Raw genomic sequence first — 18,101 nt, 5'->3', positions numbered from 1 at the left:
GGAAGATCCCCTGGAGAAGGAAATGGCCTCCCACTCCACTACTCTTACCTGGAGAATTATATGGGCAGAGAAGCATAAAATATTGTTCTTAATATAGGGTACACAGAGAGCAAGAGGAATTGACCATGGCTCCACAAAGCTATTGTCCAGCAGAAAGGATGGTTGTCAGTGATGTATCATTGGATTATTTTTTCCTTGTCACCATAAACCATTCCTACTGTTTGTAGTAACTATGTTGTAGAGCTGGCCGTAAGCTATTTCCCTGTGATTTTCTATTAAATATTTTGAATATGCATCAGATCAGATCAGATCAGTCGCTCAGTCGTGTCCGACTCTTTGTGACCCCATGAATCGCAGCACGCCAGGCCTCCCTGTCCATCACCGACTCCCGGAGTTCACTCAGACTCATGTCCATCGAGTCAGTGATGCCATCCAGCCATCTCATCCTCTGTCGTCCCCTTCTCCTCCTGCCCCCAATCCCTCCCAGCATCAGAGTCTTTTCCAATGAGTCAACTCTTCGCATGAGGTGGCTAAAGTACTGGAGTTTCAGCTTTAGCATCATTCCTTCCAAAGAAATCCCAGGGCTGATCTCCTTCAGAATGGACTGGTTGGATCTCCTTGCAGTCCAAGGGACTCTCAAGAGTCTTCTCCAACACCACAGTTCAAAAGCATCAATTCTTTGGCGCTCAGCCTTCTTCACAGTCCAACTCTCACATCCATACATGACCACAGGAAAAACCATAGCCTTGACTAGACGAACCTTTGTTGGCAAAGTAATGTCTCTGCTTTTCAATATGCTATCTAGGTTGGTCATAACTTTCTTTCCAAGGAGTAAGCATCTTTTAATTTCATGGCTGCAATCACCATCTGTAGTGATTTTAGAGCCCAGAAAAATAAAGTCTGACACTGTTTCCACTGTTTCCCCATCTATTTCCCATGAAGTGATGACACCAGATGCCATGATCTTCGTTTTCTGAATGTTGAGCTTTAAGCCAACTTTTTCACTCTCCTCTTTCACTTTCATCAAGAGGCTTTTGAGTTCCTCTTCACTTTCTGCCACAAGGGTGGTGTCATCTGCATATCTGGGGTTATTGATATTTCTTCCAGCAATCTTGATTCCAGCTTGTGTTTCTTCCAATCCAGCATTTCTCATGATGTACTCTGCATATAAGTTAAATAAACAGGGTGACAATATATAGCCTTGACATACTCCTTTTCCTATTTGGGTTAGGGTTAGGGTTAGCATACACATATTTTAATGACTTTGAATATACACACAGAAATCAGTAGTAAATTACAGACAGCTGTCCCAGATTGTAACATAATATGCCCTAGATATTATATGAATGTCCCAGATATTCTAACTCCCAAGTCCTACTCCACTGGCGTCTTCAAGCTTTGGTGTTCAAAACATTTCCCAGAGGGAAGAGTCTAAAACTGAGCATTCGTATGTCTCAGCCCCTGGATTTCCGATTCTGTACGTGCGATGTAAAGTCCAATATTCTGACGCGTGTGGCCTACAGACAGAAGCCTGAGAAATACTGCAGGGCGGCATGGAGGTTTCTAACTATTCAGCAGTACTTTTTCAATGACGATTCTGGGAGCCGCATGTGTATTGGGTTTACTGGCTATCTTCTGTTCAGGCACCCCGTGTGGCACTTGACCATGGCGACTCAGGATATGCATGTGCTCAAGCTCCTTTAGTTGTATGGGACTCTTTGCAACCCCATGGATTGCAGCCTGCCAGGCTCCTCTGTCCACGGGATTCTCCATTCAGAATAGTGGTTAAGAGCAAAGAAGGCAGACCCTCTGTGTTCTCCTCGCAGCTCACTTCACCACTCTGTAGCCATGTCTCATTCACAAAAGAAAGATAATGATAATACCTTCAACAGTAATTGTGATGATAAGAATGACAGACAGCAAAAAGCCCTACGTGAGTTTAGAAGAAACACCTCCATCCTCCTCGAAGGATTTATCCACTGCCTGGTGAACAAACAGATGTCTGGGTTTAGGTGAGTTGGGATTCCAAATTTCCAGACACCCTGGATTCAATGAGAGCAAAATGGGAAGTTGTGGCTTCTAATAAGCTAGACAGCATATAGATCTCTGGGATTCCCTGATAGCTCAGCTGGTAAAGAAGCCATCTGCCAGTGCAGGAGACATGAGAGACACGGGTTCGATTCCTGGGTCGGGAAGATCCCCCGGAGAAGGAAATGGCAATCCACTCCAGCACTCTTGCCTGGAAAATCCCACAGACGGAGGAGCCTAGTAGGCTACAGTCCATGGGGTCGCAAAGAGTCGGACGTGGCTGAGCAACTTCACTTCACATACATGTGTGTATCTGCATATACATACACAATATACACATACATGCTTGTAGATGTAAGACTACATAATTAAATGAGACAGTAGAACATGTATGGACTTCATGTTCTGGCAAGATAGATACAGCACACCTATCAGAAAATGAGAGGAGACGGGAGCATGTACAGAATGTAGATTAAGCTTGTATTTGAGGTAAAAGTATTATTTCAGTCCAGATGCTGGGGAAAAGAAGAGGGCATCAGCTAAGTTAAACAGTGTCACAGGACAAACTCAATAATAAACTCGATGGATAATACCTGAGAAAAGGAAGACACTAGGGAAAAGGAAGGCACTAAAATTCATGCAAAATTGTGAATACAAAAGCAAATCATTACCACAAATGAATTGGATTGGGTTGTGTGTGCATAGCCATGTCCAACTCTTTTGTGACCCCATGGACTGTGGCTCGCCAGGCTCTTCTGTCCATGCGGTTTTCCAGGCAAGAACACTGGAGTGGGTTGTCACTCTTTCCAACCCAAGGGTCGAACCCATGTCTCCTGCATCTGCTGCATTGGTAGGTGGATTCTTTACCACTGAGTTACCTGGGAAGCCCATATCACAAATAAATACACATTACTAACTAACAAAAGTTTTATTGAAAGAGAGAGCAAATTAAACATATAAAATACTGTATCTTTTCTATTTAATTATGCATAATTACATATCCTACATATGCAAATACACAAGGCTTCCATGGTAGCTCAGATGGTAAAAAATCTGCCTGCAATGAAGGAGACTCAGGTTGATTCCTGGGTTGGGAGGATCCCCTGGAGAAGGGAATGCAACCCACTCCATTACTCTTGCCTGGAGATCCCATGAACAGAGGAGCCTGGTGGGCTACAATTCATGGGGTCACAAAGAGTCAGACAGAACTGAGCAGCCAAGAACACACACAAATGAGCATTGGCTTAACATAAATCACCAGCTGTGCTAGCCCCTAACGGGACAGTCATCCTGTCCTTTGAAAGTCTGTAGTCAAGCACTGATTTCTCCTCTTTAGCTATGAAAGTCCTAGATGGCATCTTCTTCCAACAAAAGGCTGTTTCATCTACACTGAAAACCATTTTTGCTTCATTCATTCATTCATTATCTTAGCTAGGTCTTCTGGGTAACTCGCTACAGCTTCTATGAATGTATCAGCACTTGCCGTTTCACCTGACACTTTTATGCTATGAAGATGGCTTCCTTAAAACTCATGAACCAGCATCTCTTTTGGTTTCAAGCTTTGCTTCTACAGCTTCTTCACCTCTCTCAGCCTTCACAGAACTGAAGAGTCAGGGTCTTGCTCAGGCTTTGGCTCAAGATAATGTTATGGCTGGTCTGATCATCTGTCCAGACCACTCAAATCTTTTCCATCTTAGCTATAAGGCTGCTTTGCTTTCTTATCACCAGTGTGTTCACTGGAGTAGCACTTTCAATTTCCTTCAAGAGAACTTCTCTGTGTTTACAGCAACCCTGTGTTGAGCAAGCCTTCGGCAGACGGGTCAAAAGGCTCAGCTTTCAATCCGGGTCAGTTTGCACCGTGCTTTCCCCTCTAAGCCTTATCATATCTAGCTTTGGATTTAAAGTGAGAAATGTATGAGTCTTCCTTTCATTCAATACTTAGAGGTCTGATAATTGGTCCAATATCAAAATTGTTATATCTCAGGGACTAGGGAGGCCCAAAGAGGGGAAGAGAGATGGGGAAACAGCTGGACAGTGGAGCAGTCAAAACATATATTTATACATATTAAGTTTGTCATCTTATATGGGACCCCAAAAATTACAACAGTAACATCTAATATCACTGATCACAGGTCATCATAGCAATTAAAATAATAACAAAAAAGTTTCTAACATTGTGAGAATTACCAAAGTTTGACACAGAGACAGGAAGTGAGAAAAACGCTCTTAGAAAAGTGGCACTGACAGCCTCGCTCAACACAGGGTTGCTGAAAAACTTTAATTTGTAAAAAGGGTGATATTTATGAAGTGCAATTAAGTGAGGTATGCCTGTGTAAAAAAGTTAAAATTAGAACCACTGCCTACAACAGAATATATTGTATAAATGAATAAAAGATTTAAGTATGGGAAAAAAATGACATGAGTTCAAGAAAAACACATAAGTAGGTTTTTTTCACAAATGGGGGAAATATTTCCTAATTATACCTCCAAATCCAGAAGCAAAATGGAAAATGGTTGGTAAATTTGATTGAATAAAAATTCAAAACACTTGTCAAATGCCAAAACACAATAAGCCAAGCTAAAAAACTAGGGGAAAAAAATATTTACAAACTTGTAATTTCCCTATTGTATAAACAACTTGTAGAGAGAGATAACAGAGAAGGCAATGGCACCCCACTCCAATACTCTTGCCTGGAAAATCCCATGGATGGAGGAGCCCGGTGGGCTGTAGTCCATGGGGTCGGGAGGATTCGGACACGACTGAGCGACTTGATGCTCTCTTTTCACTTTCATGCATTGGAGAAGGAAATGGCAACCCACTCCAGTGTTCTTGCCTGGAGAATCTCAGGGACGGGGAGCCTGGTGGGCTGCTGTCGATGGGGTCGCACAGAGTCGGACACGACTGAAGCGACTTAGCAGCAGCAGCAGCAGAGAGAGAAAAGGCCAAAACCTTACCAAAAGGGGGTGGAGGTAAGCAGCGATCTTGTTGATTCACAAACCCAGAAGTTTGCTGGGTAAAATCTGAAACCTACCCCCATACAGAGAGGGTAAGGAGTGCCTGAAGAAGCAAAGACAGGGGCATCCACTCCAAGCTAGTAGGTGGCGGGTTTAATAAGTAAGGGAACTTACACACCAGACCCGTTTGGGGCAGACACCGGACAAGTAGACCTTGGCATCCACCCACCAGAATCTTACAAGTTTATGTAGAGGCTTTAACCGGGTTTGGTCATGGACACTTTCCAGAGGGTCTCAACACACCCCACTCTCTCAAGGCTGCCTCCTGAAAAGAGCCCCCTCAGTGGGAATGGAGGGCAGAAAGTACATCCCAAGGTCTGGGGAGGGGAGGAGCCTCCAAATGCCTGGCCCAGGGCTCAGGTCAACTGGGAGTCACATCCTCTCAATCACTTCCTTCAACAGTTACCAAGTGTTCACAGAAGAAAAAGAAATGCAAATGGCTTTCAATTCATTAAAAGATCCTTATCCTTGCTTATAGTAAGAGAAATAACAGTTAAAACTACACTGACTGACAAAGCAGACTGTGGGAAGACAGTTTTTTTTTATATAATATTTGTTTATTTATTTGGCTGTGTTGGGTCTTACTCACAGCATGCAGAACCTTTTTTTTTTTTTCAGTTGTGGTTTTTTTAGTTTTTTTTTAGCCTGTGGAATCTTTAGTTGCCGCATGTGGGATCTAGTTCCCTGACCAGGGACAGAACCCAAGCCAGGCCCCCCAGCATTGGGTGCACAGAGTCTTAGCCACCAGACCACCAGGGAAGTCCCAACAACGTCATATATTGATTCTTGATTTTGTTTTTAATGTTTTTAATGTTTAAAGTACTATGAAGGAGAATTTGGTGATATTTAGAAAAATTACACGTGTACTTAATCTGTATCCCAGTTATCCCACTTCTAGGAATGTGTTTCAAAGATACATTGACAAAACTTTACCCAAGACTGCAGTAGATTATGGAGAAGGCAATGGCACCCCACTCCAGTACTCTCGCCTGGAGAATCCCAGGGATGGGGGAGCCTGGTGGGCTGCTGTCTCTGGGGTCGCACAGAGTCGGACACGACTGAAGCGACTTAGCAGCAGCAGTAGTAGATTATATTTCTCTCCAGCCTTCCTAGTACCCACATTCTGCCATGGCCTCATCGCAGGTGCAGCGATTCTTCATCTTTGATGTTGGGCTTGACCTGGAGGCTTGTTTTGAAATGATGCCATGTCAGTGGAAACGACAGTGTGCTAGCCCCAAAGCTAAGCTTTAAGAGACAAAAACAATAAATGATTATTTTTATATTCAGCTAAGTCTTGGTGGTTGTTTACTACATGGCATTTTGTAGCAAAAGCTGATACAAAGGAAACATTGTTTGTTATAAACAGCATGTCATTGGAAACAACCCAAATGTCCATCGATAGATGACTGAATGAATAAACCAGGGACAGACTACACAAAGGATTATTATGCTTTATGCTTAAACTTTTTAACAGCAAGAGTAACTGCCATTTAACTAGATCAATTTAAAATATTCATATGCAACTATTTCTGCTGAGAATCTTCAAATTTTATGTATCAGTTCAGAGCATTTAATTTTTCACAGTAACATTTGTGTTAATCAAGGCACCAGCCCCAAAGCACTGCTCTCAGCCTTAGTAAATCAGATGTGTAAAGTATCAAATCTGGATTGCTCTTCCCAGGAAACTCCTGAGTTACTGTGGGCCAGGAGTCTCAGACTTTGCTCATCAAAAATGATCTCAAGCTCCTAATGGCCACCACGCATGAATGAATAGGGAAAGATTGTTGGAGGTATAAGTTGCTGACCGTGCGTGGCCGCTGACTAGGTTTTTCCTTGATTGCTGTGGGGAGCTGTATATCATGACACAGAAGATGACAGGTTCGAGGTCAGACACCTGAGCTCTAATCCCTGACATTCTGAAGTATGACCAGCTTAGTTATCGTAAAACTCAAGTCTCTTGTCCATCAATCAAGGTTAATAGTACCTACCATTGAGCTTTGATGAGGATGAAAAGAGGGAACAAATATACAGATTGTGCACAGTGTCTGAAAGATCATAGACACCCAAATATATTTGTACATCCCTTCTCATCAAAAGTATGGAATTGTGAATGTAAATGTGGGCTCTGAAATCTTTTTTTTTAATTTTATTTTTAAACTTTACAGTATTGTATTAGTTTTGCCAAATATCGAAATGAATCCACCACAGGTATACATTTGTTCCCCATCCTGAACCCTCCTCCCTCCTCCCTCCCCATACCATCCCTCTGGGGTGTCCCAGTGCACCAGCCCCAAGCATCCAGTATCGTGCATCGAACCTGGACTGGCAACTCGTTTCATACATGATATTATACATGTTTCAATGCCATTCTCCCAAATCTTCCCACCCTCTCCCTCTCCAACAAAGTCCATAAGACTGTTCTATATCCCTTAATATTTTCAAAGAAATTTATATAAAGATTACAACACTCATAAGGCAAAATTCACTACGTCTGGCATCCTATAAAAAATGACCAGGTGTGCAAAAGCAGCATAATATCTACAATGAGGATATAAATCAACAAACCAAAACTGACTCAGAAATGACAGAAAATGGAATTTGTTTTCATAACCTGAGAGACTTTGATTTGAACTTGAAGCTAAAGGCTTTGGCTTTAAGATATCTTTGTTGGGATATTTGGAAATTTTATCTCTCTGGAATTCAAGATCAATAACATCTCCAATCAATTTTTTGTTAATCAACCCAAGATTTTCCCTATGTTTGGAACAGTAAAACAGATCTTAAGGCATCTCCATCCACAATAGTGCCTGAAAGTCTTGATTCATTTGTTTATGTATGACTACATCTCAGTCCTTGAGAATCTTGAAGGCCACATTTTATCTTAAACCTGCAGAAAACTGGTCTCCATTGTATATAGTAATGTTAGTGACAACCAACCAAGAAAGCAGCGTCATAGAGATGTGTGTTCAATAAGACCACTAGATGGCGCAATATCTTCACATTTCATTAACAACACTAAGCGCCCAGAAGGGAATTTAGTCCTTTACGAGGGACTCTTACCGGAAAGCTATCCTAATTTGTCATTCCGGCTGCCTGCCTTACTTGCTGATGATCTTGTGAGAAGGAACTGAGTCTAATACATCTTTGCTTTGCTTTAACTTGAAAGAGAGAGCTTTCTAATTTTTTTTTTTTCTTTCTGTTGATGCTGTGGTGAGAGTTTGAGAATTTTCAAACACAGATCATGAGATGAATTTTAATTCTCCCATTCCCCAGCTCTGAACACGGGCTGCCTGCCTTCCTATCAACCTTGACCCAGATTCCAGCATTCTGCAAGGTCTAGGGTGGCTTCCTCTCCTGTCACAAGCCATCACTGATCTTTCTAGTCTACGAGCATCTATTTTTTCCTAAATCCTTGTAATACTTTTGTTAGTTCCTTACTAAACAAGACAGTATAACATTGGGCAAGTTACCTAATTTGAGGCTCAGTTTGTTCCTCTATATAATGGAAACCGCTATAGTACATCACTCATGTCTAACACACAACAAATTCTCATAGGCGTATTTATTTATGAGTCTTTAGTATAATATTAGGTATGGTCAGTATTTCCTGAACATGGACAACTTTCCAAGCAACTGCTTACCGATATAGATGGAACAGTGAACACAGTGTATGGAAGCCACGGTCTTACAAGCCTTACAGTAGAGGAAGGAAGAGGGGGATGAATCATCCCAGCAAGATCTACATGGACTATGGGAACATGCAGCAAAGATAACTTCTCTTGTCAGCTAGAATTAGGAAAGTCCCTTTCAAGAAAGTATTATCTGAACTTAAGCTGATAAAAATAGCAGTGATTAGCCAAGTAAAGAGAAGAAGGGGGTGGGGCTTTAATGTAGTCTGTGCAAGTCCAAAGGCACCAAGACCAGGGCCAAATGGCTTCACTAGTGAACTGCACCAATATTTATTTTTTTAAAAATGCAAAAAATAGATAAATAAATTAAAATTTTAAAAATAATGCCCAAAATTTACACTCTTTCAAAAAATAAAACTTTTTTTTATTAAAAAAAAATTTCCAAATCATTCTAGTATCACTCTAATATCAGTAAGACTCTAATATTAAAACCAAACAAAAACATTACAAGAACATTGCAGACCATTGTATCTTATGAATACACAAACGAAAATTCTCAACAAAATACCAGTAAACCAAATCCAGAATTTATATAGAGAGTTGTAATGACCAAATGGAATTTATACCAGGAATACAAGATATGCTTAAAAATCTCAAAATCAATTAATAAAATATATCATTAACTGAATTAAAAAAAAAAACTACATGATCATCTCAATAGGTGCATTTGACAAAAATCCAGTACCTGTTCACGATAAAAACACTAAACAAATAAAAATAAAAGGAAACTTCCTCAACCTGATAAAGGACATCTATTAAATACCCACAGTTAATATGAAACTTATTGGTCAAAAAAAAAAAAAAAAACAACTGAATATTGTTACGCTAAGATCAGCATGCATCACTTCTATTCAGTACTGTACTTGATGGAAGTTCTAGTCAGGACAATTAGGTGAGAAAATGAAACAAAAGTCATACAACTGGAAAAAAAGAAATAAAGCTATCTCCTTTTACGGATGATTATCTTGCATATAAAAATCTTAAGGAATCCATTAGACACCTATTAGAACTAACAAGCAAGATCAGAAAAGGTGCAAGAGAGAACGTCAAAACACAATAAACAATTGTATTTCCTAAACACTTGCAATAAAAATACAAAAACAAAACTAGGAAAATAATTTGCTTACTAGAGTCAAAAATAATAAAATGTATAGTAATATATTTAACAAAGTACAAAATATCATGCTGTGAAGACTATAAAACGGTGTTTAAATCAATTAAAAATAAAGAAGTTCTAAATAAACGGAAAAGCATCTTAGCTCTATAGATCGGAAGATTTAATATTGTTAAAATGCCAACACTCCCTGATCTACAGACTATGTATAATCTCTGTCAGAATTCTGGTTGGTTTCTTTGTAGAAATTGACAAACTGATCCTAAACTTAATATGGAAACTCAAGAGACACAAGATAGCTTGAACAATCTTCAAAATAAAGAGTATAATTGAAACTCACACTTTCTGATTGCAAAACTTACTACACAGCAACAGTAATTAAGACACAGTATTGTTGGCACAAGATACACAGAATGGAAGTGAGAGCTAACTTATTTTATGTATATATAATAGGTACATATTTTTTCAATTAATTTTTGACAGAGGCATCAAAATCATTGATTAAGAATATTCTTTTCAATAAATGATCCTGGGATGACTGGATACCCACATGCAAAAGAATGAAGTTGGACTCCTACTTCACACAAAACTTTAACTCAAAATTGATCAGAGACATAAATCTAAGAGCCAAAACTACAAAAGTTGAGAAGAAAGCATACAATTAGCTTCTTATGACCTTGGATTAGACAATGATTTATTACTTATAACACCAAAATACCCCCAAAACCGAAAGTAGATTAATACAATCTCGCCAGAGGACACTATCAAGAATATGAAAGGACAGATCACAAAACAGGAGAAAATATTTATAAATCAGATACCTGCCAAGGGAATTGAATCTAAAATATATAAAGAATACTGGATGCTTGAGGCTAGTGCACTGGGACAACCCAGAGGGATGGTATGGGGAGGGAGGAGGGAGGAGGGTTCAGGATGGGGGACACATGTATACCTGTGGCGGATTCATTTTGATATTTGGCAAAACTAATACAGTTATGTAAAGTTTAAAAATAAAAAAAAAAAGAATTCTTACAACTCAACAATAAAAAGACAATCCAGTTAAAATATAGGCACAGGAACTGAATAGATATTTTTCCAAAGAAGACAGTATCTGAAAAATGCTCAAAATCATTAGTCATCAGCTCAGTTCAGTTCAGTCGCTTGTGCCCGACTCTTTGCGATCCCATGAACCGCAGCACGCCAGGCCTCCCTGTCCATCACCAACTCCCGGAGTTTACCCAAACCCATGTCCATCGAGTCGATGATGCCATCCAACCATCTCATCCTCTGTCGTCCCCTTCTCCTCCTGCCCTCAATCTTTCCCAGCATCAGGGTCTTTTCCAATGAGTCAGCTCTTCGCATCAGGTGGCCAAAGTATTGGAGTTTCAGCTTCAACATCAGGGGGATGCAAATTGAACTACAATGGAATACCCTCTTTACACATGCTAAGACAGCTATAATCAAAAAGACAATAAGTATTGGCAAGAATGTGGAGAAATCAAAACCTTCACACTTGAGTGGTAGAAAATATAAAAAGAATTTAACTACTTTGGAAAATAATCTGGATGTCTCTTAAAGAATTTCACATAGAGTTACCATTTCACGCAGTATTCCACTCGTAGCTATGTAATATACCCAAGAAAAATTAAAACATATGTCTACACAAATCTGGCATACATATCTTCAGAGCAGGATTACCATACTAACTAAGGTGGAAACAACTCAAAGGTCTAAGAAATGATAAATGGATAAGTAAAATGTGGTACAACCTTACAACAGGATATTCTGTGGCCAAAAGAAGAGAAAAGTATACAGTTCTGATACATGCCACAATATGAATGAACCTTGAAAACATTATGCTAAGTGAAAAAAACCAGTCACAAAAAGCTCTGCCTTGTATGGTAGCATTTATATGAAATGTCCAGAATAGTCAAATTTATAGACACAGAAAGTAGATGAATCGTTGTCTGTGGTTGGGAAGATGGAGGGGTAGGGGAGCAGAGATGGCTAAAAGGTACAGGGTGTCTTTTGTAGGTAATAATAGTTCTAAATTATACGATGATGAAGGTTGTTCAGCTCTGAAAATGTCCTAAAAACATTTAATTTTACACTTTAAATGGGTGAATTGGGTGACATGTGAATTATATCTAAAGAAACCTGTTAAAAATTATTGGTCATGACCAACTGACGGGCTGTGTGTGACCTGGTACTCTGAAGAGCACTTTGTTAAGAATTAAGAGAATTCCAGTTTGCCTAGGGCCCAGGGAACCAATGGACTACTGATAAGCAGAAGGCGTCAGTGATTTTTGAAGCCACACAGCTAGAGAGAATGGAGTTTGGAAACTAGATCTGTCTCTCATGTGTGTGTGTTTAAGCATTATGATACATAACTGTAGTTTGTAAATAAAAAATCTTAGGTGCGAGTTCAGGCTCACCAGCTTGCCAAGAATGTGAATCTCAGGTAAGCATCTTAGAAAGTGGGGAAAACTATATTCATTTCCTGTGCTCTTTGTGTGGAATAAATGATACCATACAAAATACCACTAATCTAGCAGGCAAAATAGAAGATAGTCGATCTTGTTGCTGAGCAAATTTGGATGATTGTTATATAGTTGGTGGCATGTTACTCTTTGAAAGATGACTTCAAATTCTGACCAGAGGAGATGGGCGTGGTGAATGGAGGTTGTCAAGGCAGGGGGAAACGTGATAAGCAACAGTGGGATCAGAAAAATGTAAGGGCTGAGAGAACACTGAGTGCATCCTGGCTGAGCACAGTGTGAGCCAAGAACACAGGATTAGGCCTTTGAGGACAAGCTACAAGTGGATCTTTAATCAGGCAACAGAGTGGAGCCACAGAAACTTTCAGGCTGAGTGAGAATATGTTCAGATTTGTGTCTTAGGAAAATGCATCCATCAGTATCTAGCATAGAGTAGATACTCAACAAATGTTCTCTAGATGACTGGCAGCAAAGTCAAAAATGCTGTGAAAAAACAGAAGCAGCGAGTAGAGAATCCAGTTAGAGGCTGTAACACACTGTTGGTCACACACTCAAACCCATCACCCCACCCCATTCCTTTCAAACAGAACTTGGCTTTCTCCCTCCTCCATGAAGGAATGTATTTCAGAGAAGTTTGGCTCCAGCACCAGGGAATAAGAAAGCAATGGCACCCCATTCCAGTACTCTTGCCTGGAAAATCCCATGGACGGAGGAGTCTGGTAGGCTGCAGTCCATGGGGTCGCTAAGAGTTGGACACGACTGAGTGACTTCACTTTCACTTTTCACTTCCATGCATTGGAGAACGAAATGGCAACCCACTCCAGTGTTCTTGCCTGGAGAATCCCAGGGACGGGGAGCCTGATGGGCTGCCGTCTGTGGGGTCGCACAGAGTCGGACGTGACTGAAGTGACTTAGCAGCAGCAGCAGCAGCAGCCAGAATAATTCAGGCAGTCCTTCCAGGGGTTGGTTTCAGCATGGGTGTGTACTGGAACACTTGCCTAGGGAGACATAGGGGGATTCTGCTAGAGAAACACAAAGAAAACAGGAGGAGCCCTTTTCATGCCTCTGGATATTTTCGTGTCTGTGCATGATGTCTAGGCATTTTCCAGGCGGCGCTAGTGATAAAGAACCGGCCTGCCAAGGCAGGATATGTAAGAGATGTGGGTTCGATCCCTGGGTCAGGAAGATCCCCTGGAGAAGGGAATGGCAACCCACTCCAGTATTCTTGCCTGGAGAATCCCAGGGACAGAGGAGCCTGGCAGGGCACAGTCCATAGGGCCACAAAGAGTCACACGACTGAAGTGACCTAGCACACGGGCACGATCTCCAGAATGGCTACCGCCATCCTCCAGTCAGGCTGAGGGTAAGGCTGACCAATCAGGTGTACAGAACCAAAAGAATGCAGAGAAGTGGCCCCATGTCTACTGGCTCTGGAACCACTTCAGATTCTTTATTACGGAGAAATACATGGACTTATTATTCAAGCCAGTAGGGTCAAAGTTATATAATACTTAAAGCCAAACACTTGTTGATGGATAAGAGACCATTACAGCTCTCCAGGCAAAGGATAATTAAGGCCTGAGTAAAGACAGTGTCCTCAGGAACAGAATGAGTTGAATACATTTGAAAGGCAATTTAAGCATAGAGTCAGATTCTCAGATTTAGCAAATAAAACTAAAGGCACACAGTTAAATTTGAATTCCAGAGAAAGCATGAATCGTGTGTGCTCAGTCACCTATAACACTTTGCAACCCCATGGACTGTAGCTGCCAGGTTCCTCTGTCCTTGGGATGGATTATCTTGGCAGGAATACTGGTGTGGGTTGCCACTGCCTCCTCCAGGGGATCTTCCAGACCCAGGGATCAGACTCACATCTCCTGCATTGCAGGCAGATTCTTTACCACTGAGCCACCTGGGAAGCCCAAGCAATAGTATGTGTTAGGCAACATTCAAGACATACTTATGCAAATGTATTATTTGTTGCTTCTCTGGAATTCAGATTTAACTGAGTGTCCTGTGTTTTTGTCTGGCAACTAGAGCGTAGAAACTTCAAGACTTAACTATGGATTTGATGTGAGAAAAACATCAGCAAAAAGAAGTTACAGATGCCTCTGAGGTTGTTAGCCTGAGTCGCTGGGAGCCTTGGGATACTACTATATATAAGAAGGAGAAGTAAAGGCATTTTGTGGAGAGGATAAACATTTAATTGGGAATTTTTAGTGAGGGAGATAGTCATCACGTTATCTTAGAATAGTAATTCTCAAGCAAGGGCATTCTGCCCCCAGGGGATATCTGGCAATATCTGGAGACACTTTTGATTGTCACAATTTAGGTGGGGTGAGGGGGGGGAGGCAGATGCTATTGACATCTACCGGGTAAGCATCCTGAGATGTTGTTGAACACCCTGCAACACACAACAAAGAGTTATCCCACCCAGAACGTCAATAGCAGCGAAGTCGAGAGACCCTACGTTAGAGGAAAGGGTAAAAAGGATGTTTTCAGAATTTGTATATCATCTGCATTAGATTTTGATAATCTGATTTCTTTATTTGTTCAGCAAGCATTTACTGAGCATCTAATATGTAGGAGACTTGTTGGCACAAACAAGAGGAGGAACAAAATACAGTAGGGTATTTCCAGAAGCTCAGCCTACCAGGGGACACAGATGTGTAAAAGTGTCTGGATAAAAGCAACTGATGAGTAAAGTGGGCTTCTGGTGGCTCACTGGTAAAGAATCTGCCTGCCAATGCAGGAGACAAGGGTTTGACCCCTAGGTTGGGAAGAGCCCCTAAAGAAGGCAATGGCAATCCACTCCAGTATTCTTGCCTGAAGAATCCATGGACAGAGGATCCTGGTGGGCTACAGTCCATGGGGTCGCAAAGAGTCAGACACGACTGAGCCACTAAACAACAAGAATAAAGTAAACGGAAGAAAATGTGCTTTTATGTAAATTTGAGAAACTGCAATAAGGTTGCTGCTTCCCCAAAACATGGTCTCCAGAATATTAGTCTGGCAGATACTCGGTATATGAGGCAGACAGATCTTTCTTTATCCCAGAAAAACATGCAGCTATATACCTCCACCACAGTCTGGAAGAACATTACTATGGATTGCATTCTAGGCTCAGAAGGGCAGGAAGAAGCACCTGTGCCTAGCATCCCCCTAGTGCCGTCGTATGCCGACTCACTTATTCACAAAAGCAGAGCGAGCTATTACCATAGGCACTTCACAGGTGAGAAGACTGAGACTCAGAGAAGTTGCATAATACACAGAGTATGTCTTTACAGATCCTAGCACCCTCCCTTTCAGACTGTTTTCCCTTATTAATGCTTGTGGTTTTACCTGCTTTCGTTAACTAAGCCTATGTTCCAAATGTCAAAAAATAATTGTTGGGGAAAAGAGAACTAAAATCGTGCAGTTATACAATCAGACTATTAATGGAATAAGATTGCAAGAATATTCCAATAATGATGGAATATTATTCAGCACTAAAAAGAAAATGAGCTACCAAGCCATGAAAAGACATAGAGAAATCTTAAATATGTATTACTAAGTAAAAGAAAGCCAATTTGCAAAGGCTAGACACTGTCTAATCCCAACATTGTGACATTGTGGGAAATGGTACCACTATGACAACAATAAAAGAATGAGTCGTTGCCAAGGCTTATGGGGAGGGATGAATCAGCAGAGCACAGAGGATTTTTAGGGCAGTGAAACTATTCTGTGGGATAGAATAATGGTAATGCTAAATGCTCATGCTCAGTCACGTCCAACTCTATGTGCCTCCAGGGATTGTAGCCTGCCAGGATCTTCTGTCCATGGGATTCTCCAGGCAAGAATACTGGAGTGGGTTTCCATTTCCTCCTCCAGGGGATCTTCTCCACCCAGGGATTGAACCCACGTCTCCTGTATTGGGGGATGGATTCTTAACACCGAGCCACCTGGCAAGCCGTAGAATAATGGCAGATACACACTATTATGTATCTGTTTAAAGTGAAAGGGCTGCTTGAGGAGTTCTGTTTGAAAAAATGGTATATCCCCCTTCGGTGTGTCCCTCAGTCTGTGGATCCTTTGTATTTGTCCGCTTTTTCTGATGAAGCCTCAGCCCTCTGTTTTGTGAAAGGATATTTTCCCTTGAGACTTCACACATTCACACATCCTCTCTGGAAGCATACAGCTAAGAGGCAGTGGGTGGAACATGGGCAAGCTGTGGATTTTGAACTCTCCTGATTGATGGGTGAATATAAGTGTAAAGTGTAAGTCCCGTCAATGGACTAAACTTCAGGTTCTTCATCTTTAAAATGGAGCTGATATTGATAATTATATTTAATTATTCATTATCATCTGACTATTGTGCTAGAGAGCAAGGTCCACAAATTCAGGAATAATGTCTATTTTCTTCCATATCACTTCCACGGTACTGGCACAGAGCAGATGCTAATAACGCTGTATTAGGGGAATGGATGGATGAATACATGATGGAATGACACTGCCTGGCATGCAGGATGATTGTGAAGCCTGAACAGCCAGTGTAGAGAATAATGCCAGGTGTCTCTTTTCTATAGCCCTGTGAATCTGTCTTTTCACCGGAAGCAATCCTCAACTGCCACCAGGAGAATTACTCCTGGCAATTAGAATAACCATAGGCATCCAGACAAAGAGAGATTTCAGGAATATGACTGACCTAGAGAAATGACACAGCTGCTCCATGTTCCCTGAACAGCATTTACAAAAGTAGGCTTCTGTTCTTTGCTAATTGCACACTGGAGAAAGCATGTCAATTTAAATGTAACCTGTTTCAGCCAAGGGATAGGCTATTTCTAGCCCATGTCTAACGGAATGATTCCCAAGAAGCCTCAAGCCTACTGATTGAATTAATCGAAGAAAACTTCTGAAGTTGAGATAGGCTTTATTTTAGACCCTGTTATCATTTCCCTTGATTCTAAAGAAGGCAGAATGAAGAACAGAAGGAGTGGCGCTTGGCTGGAAGAAAAGAAACCTATGTCTTATTCTGACTCTGTCCACGAGCTGTGTGTACTTTGGGCAAATTGTGTCCCCTCTTTCGGCTTCAACTTATGAATTTAAAAAACCTATAAATTAGCTACATCAGTAATTCTCCAGAGTACATGTTTGGAGAAAATACTGGATTAATATTCTGATATAATTTTACACTTGGAAAAACAAAAATAGCCATCATTTTAAAATAGGAAACTATATATTTTGATTGGTGACTATATTGGTGGCAAATACAGTGACTATACATGGAGCCTGTTCTTAACCATCACTCCCTCTCAATTCCCAAGGAAATATGCCACCATTTAAGGAGCTCTAAGTATGTGGTGTGTGTTGAATATATGAGTCTCAGGTATGTTGTTGTTTATCACAATGTAGAAGAGAGTAATTAATTGAAGCACTGATTGTGTGATTCTGATCCTTTTACCATCCCAGATCTCAGTGTAAAACATCTCATTTGAAATGATGAAGATGATTATTAGGATTTTAAATATTGAGTTCTTGCTCATGCATAAGGTATTTGTACTCACTCCTCAATGGCCACTAGATAAATTGTAAGAGAATATCTCAATTACATTCTGCATCATTTCTCTCCTGGATTTACAGGGTGGTGAATGTTATTAGTTATTAAACCCACAAGTCAATTTGCAAGCAATGAGATAATCGCTTTTTACGACAAAGGCCGAAGTTAATGAACCAATAGTGGGCTAACTTCAGTTTATAGTTATCATCAGGAATCTGGAC

General features: G+C 40.8%; 2 protein-coding genes across 30 annotated transcripts in view; one reads left to right on the top strand and one right to left on the bottom strand.

Annotated features, from left to right (window-relative positions):
- LOC147359629 (uncharacterized) overlaps window positions 1–18,101 on the top strand; it is a 675,420-nt gene that overhangs the window by 355,015 nt on the left and 302,304 nt on the right. The gene's annotated exons all lie outside the window — the stretch shown is intronic.
- LOC147359632 (uncharacterized) overlaps window positions 5,823–18,101 on the bottom strand; it is a 102,859-nt gene continuing 90,580 nt past the window's right edge. For 17 of the 28 annotated variants that reach the window (XR_015140987.1, XR_015140988.1, XR_015140991.1 and 14 more), the window contains one exon: window positions 10,524–13,342. The gene's annotated coding sequence lies outside the window, so the exon portion shown is untranslated. Of the gene's footprint in view, window positions 6,289–10,523; window positions 13,343–18,101 lie in introns of those variants that run through there. The other 11 variants (XR_015140992.1, XM_086337268.1, XM_086337265.1 and 8 more) reach the window with 2 other exon arrangements.

The sequence above is a fragment of the Bos grunniens genome, chromosome 14, assembly GCF_055505025.1.
Source record: "Bos grunniens cultivar Pamir isolate PY7600 chromosome 14, Bosgru_T2T1.0, whole genome shotgun sequence".
Lineage (NCBI taxonomy): Eukaryota > Metazoa > Chordata > Mammalia > Artiodactyla > Bovidae > Bos > Bos grunniens.
Note: the sequence above shows the minus strand (reverse complement) of the source record. Positions and strands in the feature narration are given on the sequence as shown.